A 16,337-nucleotide genomic window follows, 5' to 3' on the forward strand; every position below is an offset into this window, starting at 1 on the left:
TCCCTCCCTTCCTCTCCTCTCTTCTCCTCTTCCCACTCTCTTGCGCTCTCTCTCTATCGTGCATGCTATTTCAGCCATCAATGAAATCACAACCAATCTTGCTGTTGACTTGTCATAGACCAGAGAAAGAGAATAAGCAGGGCTGTTATACATTGAAACACACACATAAGCTGTCCTTTCCATTGCTTCTCATAGGGGTCTCTGTCTGTTTCCCCTTATCATTGCATGCAGCAGACAGCTTCTATTGTGTCCTGTTTTTGTCACAGCCCAGTGTTCTGTTTAGCTTGGTGCCCTTTTACCTCTTTCTCTGTTTCTCTCATGATTTAATCCTGTCCATTTTCCCCTTCTCTCTATCCCTGCTGACTCCTCCCTTCATTTCTCTCTCCCTCCGCTCTCTGACACACTCAAACACGCACGCACACATACACACACACCCTCCTCCCCCACCGCTGCAGTGTCTCAACTGCCTTGGAGCAAACAAGAGAGGAAATAGAACACAGACAATAATAAGAAAGGCGAGAAAGAGGGGAATAGAAAGAGAGAGAGAGGGTGTGAAAGACAGGAGAATGTTGGACTAAGGGTGGAGTGCACACAGCCGTTCTCTTCCAGCAAGTGTTTGTCTGCAGTATCCCTGGTGAATGGATGCTGGACGGTGAAACGGTAAGCCTGCCTGCTTTATTTTCTCACACACCCTTTTTTTGTCATCACTGCTAAGTTGGCCTCCTTTGGGCCACCTTTGTTTTTCTGGGGAGGGGTGAGGAATTGCTATGTGACTGTATTCATAATACGGAGGAACAGAACATTTTTCCTCTCAGCTGAGCTCAGGATGGTGATGTTCTGAGATGGAGCCAAGGCAAGGCTGCTTCTCCTGTCCCCTCCTCCACCCTGCCTGCTCTCTATGTAGACCTAGACATGTACAAGGAGAGCTGGTGTCTGCCTGTCTGTGGTGCACATCTCCTCCTTGATAAATCCTTGATACATCCTTGATACATATGGTTGTCTGTAATGTTGGGTTTACGTGAAATGGGAAGGATACCTCAAAGGTGTATGTGTGCATGCTCTGTCCATCCCAGTGACCATGAAAGAGAGAGAAGAGAGCCAGGAAAAGCACTGTCACGTAGGATCTGCTGTATGGCTCTCATGACTGCCTTAGTTAGACAGTGAATGTGACACTGCGGTGGGAGGAGCACACACCCCGTGGAGCGTTGCTCTGCAGGCAGGCACTGGACTGGACATTGGCTTCACATCGGCATTTAGCAGCACTCCGCCTGCCAGCCCACATCAACAATAACATCAGCACTTCGATCGATAACCGTTTTGACCCAGGATGGGTGTGTGTGGAGGTGTATTTGTGATGTGTGTGCATGAGTGTGATTCTGACAAAGTGAGAGAGTGTGTGTGTTCGCTGCTCTCCATCGGCCACAGCACTGAGGGTCATTTGTTTTATTTTAAAAATCCCTCATATCTCTAATGAGGCATTACCGTGGCTTGTGGAGAGGGGTCAGAGTCAGCAGTGCAGTGCCAGGAGTCTGTCTGTGTGTGTTTGTGTGTATGTGTGAGTGTGAGAGAGAGTGATAACCTGCGCAGGGAGGGGTCGAGGGGCTAGGGGGTTTAACAGTGGGGAGGCAGATGAGGTTGATGCAGTGGATAGAGAGAGAGAAATGGGGAAAGAGAGAGAGAGAAATGGAGAGAGAACAAGATTGGGAAACAGGAGGAAAACAGGACAAGAGAGGAGAGATGGAGAGAATGTAATGAGAAACATTGAGGGGACAGAGCTGTTTAGCCGAGTGTCACCGGAGATGATGGATGATGCAGACTAAAGAACTGGCTGCGTGCGATAGTCCGAAAGAATGAAGTGAAACAGCCAACATCCAGGCCCTCAGACATCTAAAAATGGAGGCAAAAATAGTGGAAGAAAATCCCACAATGCTTTGGGATCTCTCAAATCAAATCAAATTTTATTAGCCACATGCTCCCAATACAACAGGTGTAGACTGTTGTATTACGAGCCCCTAACCAACAATGTAGTTTAAAAATTCAAAAATAATAAGAAATATGAATAAGAAATAAATGTAATAAGTAATTAAAGAGCAGCAGTAAAATATCAATAGCGAGACTATATACAGGGGGAACCGGTACAGAGTCAATGTGATGAGGTACCAGTTAGTTGAGGTAATTGAGCTAACATGTACATGTAGGTACAGTTATTAAAGTAACTATGCAAAGATGATAACAGGGAGTAGCAGCGGTGTAAAGGGGGAGGGAGCCATTTGATTAGATGTTCAGGAGTCTTATAGTTTCGGGGTAGAATCTTTTTAGAAGCCTCTTGGAACTAGACTCAGCGCTCCGGTATCTCTTGCCGTGCGGTAGCAGAGAGAACAGTCTGTGACTACGGTGGCTGGAGTCCTTGACAATTTTTAGGGCCTTCCTCTGACACCGCCTGGTATAGAGGTCCTGGATGCCAGGAAGCTTGGCCCCAGTGTTGTACTGGGCCGTTCATACTACCCCCAGAAGTGCCTTGCGGTCGGAGGCTGAGCAAATGCCATACAGGCAGTGATGCAACCAGTAGGGTTGGAAGCTCTCGATTGTGCTCTTTGAGGATCTGAGGACCCACCCCAAATCTTTTCAGTCTCCTGAGGGGGAATAGGTTTTGTTGTGCTCTCTTCATGACTGTCTTGGTGTGCTTGAACCATGTTGGTGATGTGGACACCAAGGAACTTGAAGCTTTCAACCGGCTCCACTGCAGCCCTGTCGAGGGGAATGGGAGCATGCTTGATCCTCTTTTTCCTGTAGTCCACAATCATCTCCTTTGTCTTGATCACATTGAGGGAGAGGTTGTTCTCCTGGCATCACACGGCCAGGTCTCTGACCTCCTCCCTATAGGCTGTCTCGTCGTTGTTGGTGATCAGGTTGTATCATCGGCAAACTTAATGATGGTGTTAGAGTCGTATCTGGCCGTGCAGTCATGAATGAACAGGGAGTACAGGAGGGGCGTGAGCACGCACCCCTGAGGGGCCCCTGTGTTGAGACTCAGCGTGGTGGATGTGTTGTAACCTGCCCTTACCACTTGGAGGAAGCCCGTCAGGAAGTCCAGGATCCAGTTGCAGAGGGAGGTGTTTAGCCCCAGGGTCCTTAGCTTATTGATGAGCTTTGTGGGCGCTATGGTGTTGAATGCTGAGCTGTAGTCAATGAATAGCATTCTCACATACTGAAGGTGTTCATTTTGTAAAGGTGGGAAAGGGCAGTGTGAAGTGCAATAGAGATGACATATCTGTGGATCTGTTAGGGCAGTATGCAAATTGGAGTGGTCCTTTTGTTCGATTAATTCCGTCAATATATATCCAAAATGTCCATTTATTTTGCACGTTTGATCCAGAATAACACTGGTTCCAACTTGCGCAACGTGACTACAAAATATCTCAGAAAGTACCTGTGAATTTTGCCAAAACATTTCAAACTACTTTTGTAATACAACTTTAGGTATTTTTTAACGTAAATAATCAATAAAATTGAAGACGGGGAAAACAAACTGTAGCATGCTTTCTGGTCACGCGCCTCTATCTAACAGTACACTTCAAGTGACCCACGTTCAAGATGGCCGTACTTCTTTATTACACAAAGGAATAACCTCAACCAATTTCTAAAGACTGTTGACATCCAGTGGAAGTGATAGGAACTGCAAGAAGGTCCCTTAGAAATCTGGATTCCCAGTGAAAAACCATTGACAAGAGAGTGACCTCAAAAAAATAAAATCTGAATGGTTTGTCCTTGGGGTTTCACATGCTAAATAAGTTCTGTTATACTCACAGACATGATTCAAACAGTTTTAGAAACTTCAGAGTATATCCAAATATACTAATAATATGCATATCTTATCTTCTGGGGATGAGTAGCAGCCAGTTGAATTTGGGCATGCATTCCATCCGGACGTGAAAATACTGCCCCCTGTCACCAAGAAGATAAAGGTCTTACATCGGCTTCGGAGAGCGTGATCACACAGTCTTCTGGAACAGCTGGTGCTCTCATGCATGTTTCAGTGTTATTTGCTTCGAAGCGAGCATAGAAGTAGTTTAGCTCGTCTGGTATGCTCGTGTCGCTGGGTATCTTTTGCCTGTGCTTCCCTTTGTAGTCTGTAATGGTTTGCAAGCCCTGACACATCCGACGAGCGTCAGAGACAGTGTAGTGCATTTTGATCTTAGTCTTGTATTGGTGCTTTGCCTGTTTGATGGTTTGCCGGAGGACATAGCGGGATTTCTTATAAGCTTCCGGGTTAGAGTCCCGCTCCTTGAAAGTGGCAGCTCTTGCCTTTATCTCAGTGTGGATGTTGCCTGTAATCCATGGCTTCTGGTTGGGTATGGACAGTCACTGTGGGGATGACGTAATTGATGCACTTGTTGATGAAGCCAATGACTGATGTGGTGTACTCTTCAATGCCATCAGAGGAATCCCGGAACATATTCCAGTCTGTGCTAGCAAAACAGTCCCGTAGCTTAGCATCTGCTTCATCTGACCCCTTTTTTAATTGATTGAGTCACTGGTGCTTCCTGCTTTAATTTTAGCTTGTTAGCAGAAATCTTGAGGATAGAATTATGGTCAGATTGGCTAAGTGGAAGGCGAGGGAGAGTTTTGTATGCATCTCTGTGTGTGGAGTGAAGGTGGTCCACACATTTAACATGATGATAGAAATTTGGTAAGACCGATTTAAGTTCCCCTGCATTAAAGTCCCCGGCCACTAGGAGCGCAGCCTCTGAGTGAGAGGTTTCCTGTTTGCTTATGGCAGAATACAGCTCATTGAGTGCAGTCTTAGTGACAGCATCAGTCTGTGGTGGTATGTAGATTGTATGTAGATTGTAGATTGTGTGGTCTTCAGCTTATCATGAGATACTCTACCTCAGGTGAGCAAAACCTCGAGACTTCCTTCGAAATTTACAAAAATACATAGTCCGCCGCCCCTTGTCTTAAAAGATGCCGCTGTTCTATCCTGCCGATACAGTATATAACCAGATAGCTGTATGTTGATAATGTTGTTGTTCAGCCATGACTCTGTGAAGCATATAAGATTACAGTTTTGAATGTCCCGTTGGTAGTTTAATCAAGTCAAGCCAAGTCAATATGGAACATTTCAAGAACTTTGAACGGTTCTTCTTTGAATGTTGCAGTCGCAACAACCATCAAGAGCTATGATGAGACTGGCTCTCATGAGGACTGACACAGGAAAGGAAGACCCACAGTTACCTCTGCTGCAGAGGATAAGTTCATTAGAGTTACCAGCCTCAGAAAATGCAAGCCAAATAAATGCTTCACAGAGTTCAAGTAACAGACACATCTCAACATCAACTGTTCAGAGGAGACTGTGTTAATTAGGCCTTCATGGTCAAATTGCTGCAAAGAAACCACTACTAAAGAACACTAATAAAAAGAGACTTGCTTGGGCCAAGAAACATGAGCAATGGACATTAGACTGGTGGAAATCTGTCCTTTGGTCTGATGAGTTAAAATTTGAGATTTTTGGTTCCAACAGCTGTGTCTTTGTAAGACGCAGAGTAGGTGAACGGATGATCTCCGCATGTGTGGTTGCCACCGTGAAGCATGGAGGAGGAGGTGGGATGGTGTGGGGGTGCTTAGCTTTATTTAGAATTCAAGGCACACTTAACCAGCATGGCTACCACAGCATTTTGCAGCGATCCCATCTGGTTTTCGCTTAGTGGGACTATCATTTGTTTGTCAACAGGACAATGACACAACACACCTCTAGGCTGTGTAAGGGCTATTTGACCATGAAGGAGAGTGATGGAGTGCTGTATCAGATGACCTGGCCTCCACAATCACCTGACGTCAACCCAATTGAGATTGTTCGGGATGAGTTGGACTGCAGAGTGAAGGAAAAGCAGCCAACAAGCGCTCAGCATATGTGGGACCTCCTTTAAGACCGTTGCAAAAGCCTTCCAGGTGAAGCTGGTTGAGAGAATGCCAAGAGTGTGCAAAGCTGTCATCAAGGCAAAGCGTGCCTACTTTGAAGAATATAAATATTTGTTTACATTTTTTTTAGTTTCTACATGATTCCATATTTGTTATTATATGATTTTTGAGGTCTTCTAATATTCTACAATGTAGAAAATAGTAAGAATAAAGAAAAGACCTTTAATGGGTAGGTGTCCAAACTTTTGACTGGTACTGTATGTCTAGTGTAGATATTCAGATATTCATGTTAAATCTAAATGGCTATCATATGGCTATCACATACTTTCTTACACATTGAAGATGAAACTATCATAAGGTTCAGTTTACACGTAGAAGGTACTAGAACACACAGAAGGACCGGGTAGGGTAAAAATTAGACGTGGACCAAGCAAACGTAATAACGTCAGGTCAGACATTTCACATAGTTTAAAATCTTTGTGTGCTTTACATTATGGAGGTATGTCAACAATTTAAACTGGTAACTCTACAGAGAAGAAATGTGACCCATAGTGATGTCATTTCTTGGAAGGTTGGTGCTGCCATGTCAGACACAGCTCCTTCTGCACTATGGGAGATGTCCACCAAAGACAGAACCACATGCCTAATCAGTCCTACAGCACATCATATCACCTCAAACAAAAACGTCATGTAGCCTAGGACCCAGCATTCTGTGTCTGTATTTTCTGTTACGCAATAATAAGTATATCTCAGGAAATAACTATCGGACCACAGGTCAGAGATCTGAAAAATATTTCCTCACATATCCCATTTTCCCATTTCTATTTGCAGATTTGCTTTTCAAGCTAACAGCCTAGATGACACTCTAATATGATGTAGCTTGATAACCCATGCAATTAGAGTGGGATTGAAGCCTGAAGTTGGACTGAGAGGAGAGGGAATTGGAAAGGGCAGTAAAGGGGCTTAACACAAAGTCAGAGGTCTCTGGTAACCTTGGCTGTAAGAATGGATGACAGGGATGATATCAAAGTAAATCACATCCCTTCATTAAGCGCTCTCTAAGGTTTTGCTGACACAAATGGGTTAAACTCACACACTCACATGATCCCATTGCCCATGTGGTGTCATACAAGACACAAACTAATATAATTGCCATATTGGTCTACAATATATCACATACTTGGAATTTGGGCACAGCAGTACTAGCATAGCACAACACATTTCTGCCATTTTGAATGGGGCTTTTAACAACATGCCAGTAAAGTTCCCCAAAGAACATATCCAGTAGGAAAAACAATGGTTAAGTTCATTTTGACCCCTCCTAAACCCTCTGTAAGGTTGCCTCTGCCTCTCCATTGTGAGACATAATGGCTTGGGACAGCTGGAGCTTTAAAGTGACAGTGACCGGTTTGTCTCTATGTTTTTTGGTCTGAGAAGGACAATGGGGTTGTATCATATGCTTCCCTCATCTATGCCCTTGTAGGTTAGAAGACTTGGCTGACTTTACCACTTAAATTGATTATATTATAGTACGGGGAAATGATACAATATGTCCATCTCCTCTTACACTTAAGAACAATGATTTATGTGGACACATTTAATGTTATACTGTATCATATTACTCTATGCCTGCAGGTTGTGGGAATATTCACCAAACCGGCCTCTATGAAATTGTTCTGCTAATTCCTTTAGCAATTGAATAACTCTGATAACCTACTCTGGAATGCAGTAAACACAGAAATAACGACTACTGTGAACCCTTTTTTTAGCAGGATATACCTTTATTATTTGTTATTCTGCTAGGTCCAATACTGTGCCAAGCCTCTTGTGACCCATCATGCTGACTGGCTTCCTAGATTTCTGACTGTCAACTGGACTGAACCAAATTAGGGTGGGGCTTTATCTGTTTGTAGTAACGTTACAGTAAGTAAGGATTAGGTTATCGTTGAGTTTTATGTGAATCTACAGAAATGAATTTCTCTTTCTCTCCTTCCCTCCTCTCTTTCTCCCTCTCTAATCTGTGCTGGCGCTCAGAACTAGGACCCTGTGTGTGTGTGCCTGAGGACGATGGGCCCTCTTCCCAGCACTAATTACTGAGGGCAGAGCAAAGGAACTAACAGAGCATCTTTGTGTTCCATTCCTCACACATAACATCAGTCATATGATAGAGTACAAGGAGGAGGTGGTGGAGGAGGTGGAGGAGGGGAGGAGGTAGTGGAGGAGGTGGTGGTGGAGGAGAGGAGGAGGTAGTGGAGGAGGTGGTGGAGGATTGGAAGAGTGGAGGAAGAGGGGGGTGGTGGTGGAGAAGGAGGAGGTGATGGAGGAGGGGAGGAGTGGAGGAAGAGGGGAGGAGGTGGTGGAGGAGGTGTTGGAGGTGGTGGCGGAGGAGGAGGAGGTGGTGGAGGAGGTGTTGGAGGTGGTGGCAGAGGAGGAGGAGGTGATGGAGGAGGGGGGGAGTGGGGGAGGAGGAGGAGGGAAGGAGATAGTGGTGGAGGAGGGGAGGAGGTGGTGGAGGAGGAGGTGATGATGGGGAAGAGGTGGTGGAGGAGGAGGGGAGGAGGTGGTGGAGGTGGTGCTGGTGGAGGAGTCGGAGGTGGTAGAGGTGGTGGAGGGAAGGATGTGGTGGAGGAGGAGGAGGAGGAGGAAGGGAGGTATGGGGGATGCTCTGGACTGAAGGACCATTGGGGGTGTTGGAGAGGGTTTGAGAGGTGACAGTTTTTGAGTGTGTGTGTTTGAGTATGTGTATGTGTATGTGGGTGTGTACACTGTGTTTGTGTGTGCTGTGACCATAGCTGCTACTGGCTTTAGGTCAGGAACCTCGACAGCACGTCCAAAGTGTCCCAGAACAACACATGAAGCCTGCATACTGATGGAAGGTGGCAAGTCTGCAAGGACACCACTGTCTGCAGGTCTAGTAAGTTTTAAGTTGTAAGTCTAGTAAGTTTTAAGTAGTACGTATTAAGTTGATGTGGAGGTCATGGGCCAACAGAAGTCTGTAACTGTGTGTATGTGTGTGTGCACACGTGCATGTGTATAGATACCCTTGAACACTACGTTAAATTGGATAATGACATCATATCATTCTTTGTCTGCATCAGAATTTTAAAATACGTCAAGGTTTGGAGGAAACAAAGTATGTCAGATTGCCTTGTCTTATGACTGGTAGCCTTGTATTATGACTGATAGCATCTGCTGTCAGCATGATCTATGGAAGTACTTTTGGATACATTTGACTGAGGGCTTATCCACTGTGGAATAATACGCTTTTTGTGAGTTGGTGTATATGGTGCAAAGTTTCCCTGTATCTTAACATGCCATAAATTTGATTTATACATATCTGATACTGTAACGGCCTTCCTCTTCCTCTTCTGAGGAGGAGTAGCAAGGATCGGACCAATATGCAGCGTGGTAAGTGTTCATCTTGGTTTTTAATAAGAACACTGAACATAACAATAAACGACAACGTGAAAAAACAAAACCGAAACAGTTCCGTGTGGAAACAAACACTGACACGGAAAATAATCCCCAACAACTCAAAAGTGAAACCAGGCAACCTAAGTATGGTTCTCAATCAGGGACAACGATTGACAGCTGCCTCTGATTGAGAACCATACCAGGTCAAACACAGAAATCCCAAAACATAGAAAAAGGAACATAGACAACCCACCCAACTCACGCCCTGACCATACTAAAACAAGACATAACAACAGAACTAAGGTCAGAGTGTGACAGATACTGCTCGTCAGTAACCTATACTGCACATTGCAGTCTTTTCCATAGTCTTGCTTGCCAGACTCGTGGCGCGGCAGCTGTGTGGAGAGACTGCCCTACACTGACCAGTATTCTTTCAATACGGCACCCATATTGATGACCCTGTTGCTGTACTGGTGTTTCCTATTGCAGTGTATTCCCGCTAAGTTTCCTCATCCTGACCCAATGATGAAAGCACCAACTGCAGGATGTTAACTAACAGTCAGTGGCTTACAGCAGACACAAAATGGCTGTTCACCCACAGTTTCCCTCCTGTTCCAAAAAAACAGTGGCGACTGCTGAGGGGAGGACGGCTCATAGTAATAGCTTGAATAGAGTATAATGGGCTGGTATCAAACACATGGAAACCAGGGGAGTTGGTCCTCCCCTCAGCAGCCTCCACTGGTCGTGAGAAAAATATAACTGTGTTTGTGCCTGTGTTAGTGGAAAGATAAGTAGCCTGAGCCTTGTCCTGAAATATGATTATGTTAAATAAGAATACTATCAACTGGTATTGAGCAGGTTGAAGAGTGAATAAGCTACAAAGCAGCCTGACTGAGTGTTTGCTTTGTCACTCAAATAACTATCCCAGTTTTGTTTCACAGACATTGAGACACACACACACACACACACACACACACACACACACACACACACACACACACACACACACACACACACACACACACACACACACACACACACACACACACACACACACAAGTAAATGGACAGACAGACATAGATACAGGCACATATAGACAGACACAGCACACACACACACAGCTTGCTGGACTTGCTCCACCTTCTACCATCCTTTCCCTTGAGTGGGCTGGCTCACGGCTCTGTCTGTGCACAAATGTGCCATTGTCAGTGCCGGCTGGCCTTGTGACTCAGTGTGACCCGCTCCATCGGCGGGACGGGAAGGCAGAGGGGCACAGACAGGCGCTGAGGCGAGGCACACCAAACACATTCCCTTATCACATAGGATCTGCTAGTAACTACACTGAGCCCCCACCACTACCCTGCTCACAACCCTCTCTACAGCCCACTGTTTTGGAGGGATAAAAATGAACACTGCCTTTCATTGTTTACCATGATGTAGGAACAATGTACCCATGTGACCTACTTGTTGTGTGTATGTACTGACATGTATGTGTAACTGATAGATGCACACACACACACACACACACACACACACACACTACATGTTAATGTTTTTAAATGTATGGAAAATGTAAAGTTTTTGTCTGTAATGTATTTTTCATTATGTGTCAGACCCGAGTAGGACTAGCTGTCAACATTGGTGTCGGTTAATGGGGATCCTAATCAATCAAAACCTAGTATCTGCCTCCCACCCAGGGCCAGAAAGCGAGCGAGTGAGTGTACCAAATCATGAACAAACACAATGGTCAAGGCCAGATCTTCAGTCTAAATTTTAAGTGGTCCATGCACAAATGTTCTCAAACAACTGAATGATTGTCGGGGTTAAAAACCAAAACATTTATCAAATAATTCAGTTAAATAACTATTATTACAGCTCCTGGGGATATGTGTGGCGCAAAAGCCCCCAGCATGCAGTGGGTGTTTTGAGAGAAGCTGAGCCAGAGTACTGGCTGAGGAAGCATTCCTTTATACTGTGTGCTTTCTGTGTGTGTGTCCATATTTGGGATGTGTGGGGTGAGGCAAGGACAACAAAAGTATTTTTTGTATTCTTAGTTTAAGACATGGGTTTGGTAACACTTTATTTGAATGTTTCATCCTAATCCCTACATAAGATAATCATAAACACGGTTTAGTTATACTTGAATTGTAAGTCTAACAACAGTTCATGACAACAGTATATCACATTGTTAGTCTGTGCGGTAAACATGTTATGACAGAACAAGTGTCATTTCAGCAATGGCCATATTCCCTCCATGATGTTATCCCTGGTAATAAAGAGTAATTGTGAAGTTGGCCAGAAGTCCTACCCCAGCAGCCTCAATAGGGGAGTAAATGCTCTCACTATGACCCAATCCCACATATCCCACACCCAGCTCCCAGAACATGGGAGGACGCCTGGGATTTCCTGAGGCCAATTAAAAGTTCTGGCACGAGGCAGGAGACAACAGAAAGAAACTTATGGGAGACCTCTGATGTACCCCAGAAGGTATAGGAAATGAATGATTATAATACATTTATTGAACTTGGGCTCAGATATGGTTACAGCACTGATTAATATTTATCCATATAGGATCTAAGGAGGCTGCCAGATGCCCCTCCCCTCACCTCATCTGACAGGAATCCTGGGTCATTCTGGGGGGACTTTGTCAGATGACACATCTTGGGGCAGTAACACACACTCCTCCTCTCTCCCCTTAATCACTGTCATACACACACACACCCCCTCTCCCCCCTTAATCAATGTCATACACACACTCCCCCCCTCTCCCCCTAATCACTGTCATACACACACTCCCCCCTCTCCCCCTAATCACTATCATACACACACACACCATCTCTCCCCCTAATCACTGTCATGTACACCCTCTCTCTCTAATCACTGTCATGTACACCCTCTCCCCCTAATCACTGTCATGTACACCCTCTCCCCCTAATCACTGTCATGTACACCCTCTCCCCCTAATCACTGTCATGTACACCCTCTCCCCCTAATCACTGTCAGCAACTCTCCCCTCTCTCTCCCCCTAATCACTGTCATGCAACTCTCCCCTCTCTCTCTCCCCCCTAATCACTGTCATGTACACCCTCTCCCCCTAATCACTGTCAGCAACTCTCCCCTCTCTCTCCCCCTAATCACTGTCATGCAACTCTCCCCTCTCTCTCTCCCCCCCTAATCACTGTCATGTACACCCTCTCCCCCTAATCACTGTCAGCAACCATCCCCTCTCTCTCCCCCTAATCACTGTCATGCAACTCTCCCCTCTCTCTCCCCCTAATCACTGTCATGCAACTCTCCCCTCTCTTTCTCCCCCTAATCACTGTCATGCAACTCTCCCCTCTCTCCCCCTAATCACTGTCATGCAACTCTCCCCCTCTCTCCCCCTAATCACTGTCATGCAACTCTCCCTCTCTCTCCCCCTAATCACTGTCATGCAACTCTCCCCTCCCTCTCCCCCTAATCAATGTCATACAATTCTTCCCTCTCTCTCCCCCAATCACTGTCATACACCCTCTCCCCCTAATCACTGTCATACACTCTCCCCCTAATCACTGTCATACACTCTCTCCCCCTAATCACTGTCATACACACACTCCCCCTAATCACTGTCATACACACTCTCCCCCTAATCACTGTCATACACTCTCCCCCCTAATCACTGTCATTTACACTCTCCCCCTAATCACTGTCATGTACACTCCCCCCTCTCACTCCCCCTAATCACTGTCATACACACACTCCCCTCTCTCTATCATGTACACTCCCCTCTCTCCCCCCCTAATTACTGTCATACACACACTCCCCTCTCTCTGTCATGTACACTCCCCTCTCTCTCCCCCTAATCACTGTCATGTGGAGAGCGAACGCAGACCCAGTTCTGATGTTGGACTCATTTGGGGCTCTTTGAGAAGTCACTGGTGCTCTAAATGTACAGTCTAGTCAAATGAAGTATTCTATCTGTACACATTCTGGGTGTCTGACAGTTGCACTAATGTCTGATAATGTGCTCTGATACTGTATATAGAGGCCTGTTTAGAGGCCTGTTTCTAACGGGTTGATCTATTTTAGCAGCATTTCATTCCTCAAGGACAAACGACATTGAGGACGTCAGGATTGTGAACTGGGATCAGATCTGGGTTATTATGGGAAACCCAGAGCTAGTAGGGAACCAACTAACCAGCATATTGAAGCAACAACTCTATTCAGGCCAACCTCTCAATCTTGCATAATGCAACACAAAGTGCTGAGTCCTGAAGATCACTCAGTCTGCGACCTACATCTACTATGGCTCTGACGTTGGATGGTATGAGTGAGCTCACCGGCAGTGACTCACTACAGCGATACAGGACATTTTTTAGGTTGAAACATTTGCCTCAAGCATGCAAAGCATTCTCATGAAATGACCATGTTTATTGAACATGTGAAGCCAGTCATAATTTTTGGAGGCAGGAGGACATTGTGCTGTCTGTTTGTGATGGAAGGTTGTAGTGGAGTGACATTGATCTTTTTCTCTGCTGCCTGAGGGATATTATATTGACTTTCTGGTTGTTGTCCGAGTTTTTTGAAGGCAGCCTGCTGGTATCTGCGTTTTGGTATGTGTGTTTTGGTAAGTGTGTTTTGGTATGTGTGTTTTGCCTCATTTTAAAGCTATATTTTAACATTTATTGAGTGAGCACTTCCACTTTATTGGATCAAATTCAATACACTTTGAATTATTATACAATCCAACACTAATGAAACCAAAGTTGAATTACGCCTCAGAACATCTAGGGTGGTCATGGGTCATTTCTCCACCAGCTCTTAACCAAATACTGTAAATCAATCATCTCCAGTTACTGAATTGCAGGCTATGCATCGATAATTAGTCATTTCTCAGTGTTCCAGTAACAGCGAGTTTATCTTTGAAAGTTTCCACCACAATCTCAATCTCAGTACTTTTCACTCTGAATCAGTTATTATTTTGTGACTTGGTCTTATTTTCTTATCGCTACAGATCAAATCAATTTTTGGGTTTTGCTCCCTCTAAATTCCCGAGAACCAGCACAGCTCCTAATCTGTTATTAAATTGTAGTGAGGTTAACCCCCCAAATATTAAATATTAATCTTACCAGCATTATGTTCTTAATAATCTAGACCTTTTGTACCTTTAAAGGGATACTGCGAGATTCTGGCAATTAAGCCATTCTCTACTTATCCAGAGGCAGATGAACTCGTGGATACCATTTGTATGTCTCTGTCTGCAGTATGGAGGAAGCTGGAGGTAGTTTCGCGAGCCAATGCTAGTGCAATGAATGGAAGTCTACAGGTACGGTAGCATATGCTAGATTAGGCCTGCCTATAGATTTCCAGTCACGCACAAATGCTAGTTAGCATTAGCTTGTGAAACTACCACTTACAGTACTTCTCCACTAAACATGATAGGGGGTGATGCAACAATGGAACCCATTCATTTTCAATGGAGGAAAGCGAAGTGGGCCCCCCTGTTGGACGATGCAAGCATGGGCAAGGCAGCGTGAACTGGGTGGGACCTAAATTGAGGAAAGTTGAATTTTACACAAATACTCAGCGATATCGCTGTGCGATTGACCAGCTTGCTAATCAAATCAAATCAAATCAAATTTTATTTGTCACATACACATGGTTAGCAGATGTTAATGCGAGTGTAGCGAAATGCTTGTGCTTCTAGTTCCGACAATGCAGTAATAACCAACAAGTAATCTAACTAACAATTCCAAAACTACTGTCTTATACACACAAGTGTAAGGGGATAAAGAATATGTACATAAAGATATACGAATGAGTGATGGTACAGAGCAGCATAGGCAAGATACAGTAGATGGTATCGAGTACAGTATATACATATGAGATGAGTATGTAAACAAAGTGGCATAGTTAAAGTGGCTAGTGATACATGTATTACATAAAGATGCAGTAGATGATATAGAGTACAGTATACACGTACGTATACATATGAGATGAATAATGTAGGGTATGTAAACATTATATTAGGTAGCATTGTTTAAAGTGGCTAGTGATATATTTTACATCATTTCCCATCAATTCCCATTATTAAAGTGTGTTGGCAGCAGCCACTCAATGTTAGTGGTGGCTGTTTAACAGTCTGATGGCCTTGAGATAGAAGCTGTTTTTCAGTCTCTCGGTCCCAGCTTTAATGCGCCTGTACTGACCTCGCCTTCTGGATGATAGCGGGGTGAACAGGCAGTGGCTCGGGTGGTTGTTGTCCTTGATGATCTTTATGGCCTTCCTGTAACATCGGGTGGTGTAGGTGTCCCGGAGGGCAGGTAGTTTGCCCCCGGTGATGCGTTGTGCAGACCTCACTACCCTCTGGAGAGCCTTACGGTTGTGGGCGGAGCAGTTGCCGTACCAGGCGGTGATACAGCCCGCCAGGATGCTCTCGATTGTGCATCTGTAGAAGTTTGTGAGTGCTTTTGGTGACAAGCCGAATTTCTTCAGCCTCCTGAGGTTGAAGAGGCGCTGCTGCGCCTTCTTCACGATGCTGTCTGTGTGGGTGGACCAATTCAGTTTGTCTGTGATGTGTATGCCGAGGAACTTAAAACTTACTACCCTCTCCACTACTGTTCCATCGATGTGGATAGGGGGGTGTTCCCTCTGCTGTTTCCTGAAGTCCACAATCATCTCCTTAGTTTTGTTGATGTTGAGTGTGACGTTATTTTCCTGACACCACACTTCGAGGGCCCTCACCTCCTCCCTGTAGGCCTTCTCGTTGTTGTTGGTAATCAAGTCTACCACTGTTGTGTCGTCCGCAAACTTGATGATTGAGTTGGAGGCGTGTGTGGCCACGCAGTCGTGGGTGAACAGGGAGTACAGGAGAGGGCTCAGAACGCACCCTTGTGGGGCCCCAGTGTTGAGGATCAGCGGGGTGGAGATGTTGTTGCCTACCCTCACCACCTGGGGGCGGCCCGTTCCATTGAAAATTAATGGCTTTCTTTAGTTTCATCGCCCACCTTGTATTCTATTAATA

General features: G+C 45.1%; 1 protein-coding gene across 3 annotated transcripts in view; it reads left to right on the forward strand.

Annotated features, from left to right (window-relative positions):
- Positions 1-396: 396 nt before the first annotated feature.
- The window catches only part of gnaz (guanine nucleotide binding protein (G protein), alpha z polypeptide), a 44,799-nt gene continuing 28,858 nt past the window's right edge, over positions 397-16,337 (forward strand). The window contains exon 1 of one of the 3 annotated variants that reach the window (XM_064942575.1): positions 397-660. The gene's annotated coding sequence lies outside the window, so the exon portion shown is untranslated. Of the gene's footprint in view, positions 661-8,626; positions 8,834-13,703; positions 13,941-16,337 lie in introns of those variants that run through there. The other 2 variants (XM_064942578.1, XM_064942577.1) reach the window with 2 other exon arrangements.

The sequence above is a fragment of the Oncorhynchus masou genome, chromosome 28 (assembly GCF_036934945.1).
Source record: "Oncorhynchus masou masou isolate Uvic2021 chromosome 28, UVic_Omas_1.1, whole genome shotgun sequence".
In the NCBI taxonomy this organism is placed as follows: domain Eukaryota; kingdom Metazoa; phylum Chordata; class Actinopteri; order Salmoniformes; family Salmonidae; genus Oncorhynchus; species Oncorhynchus masou.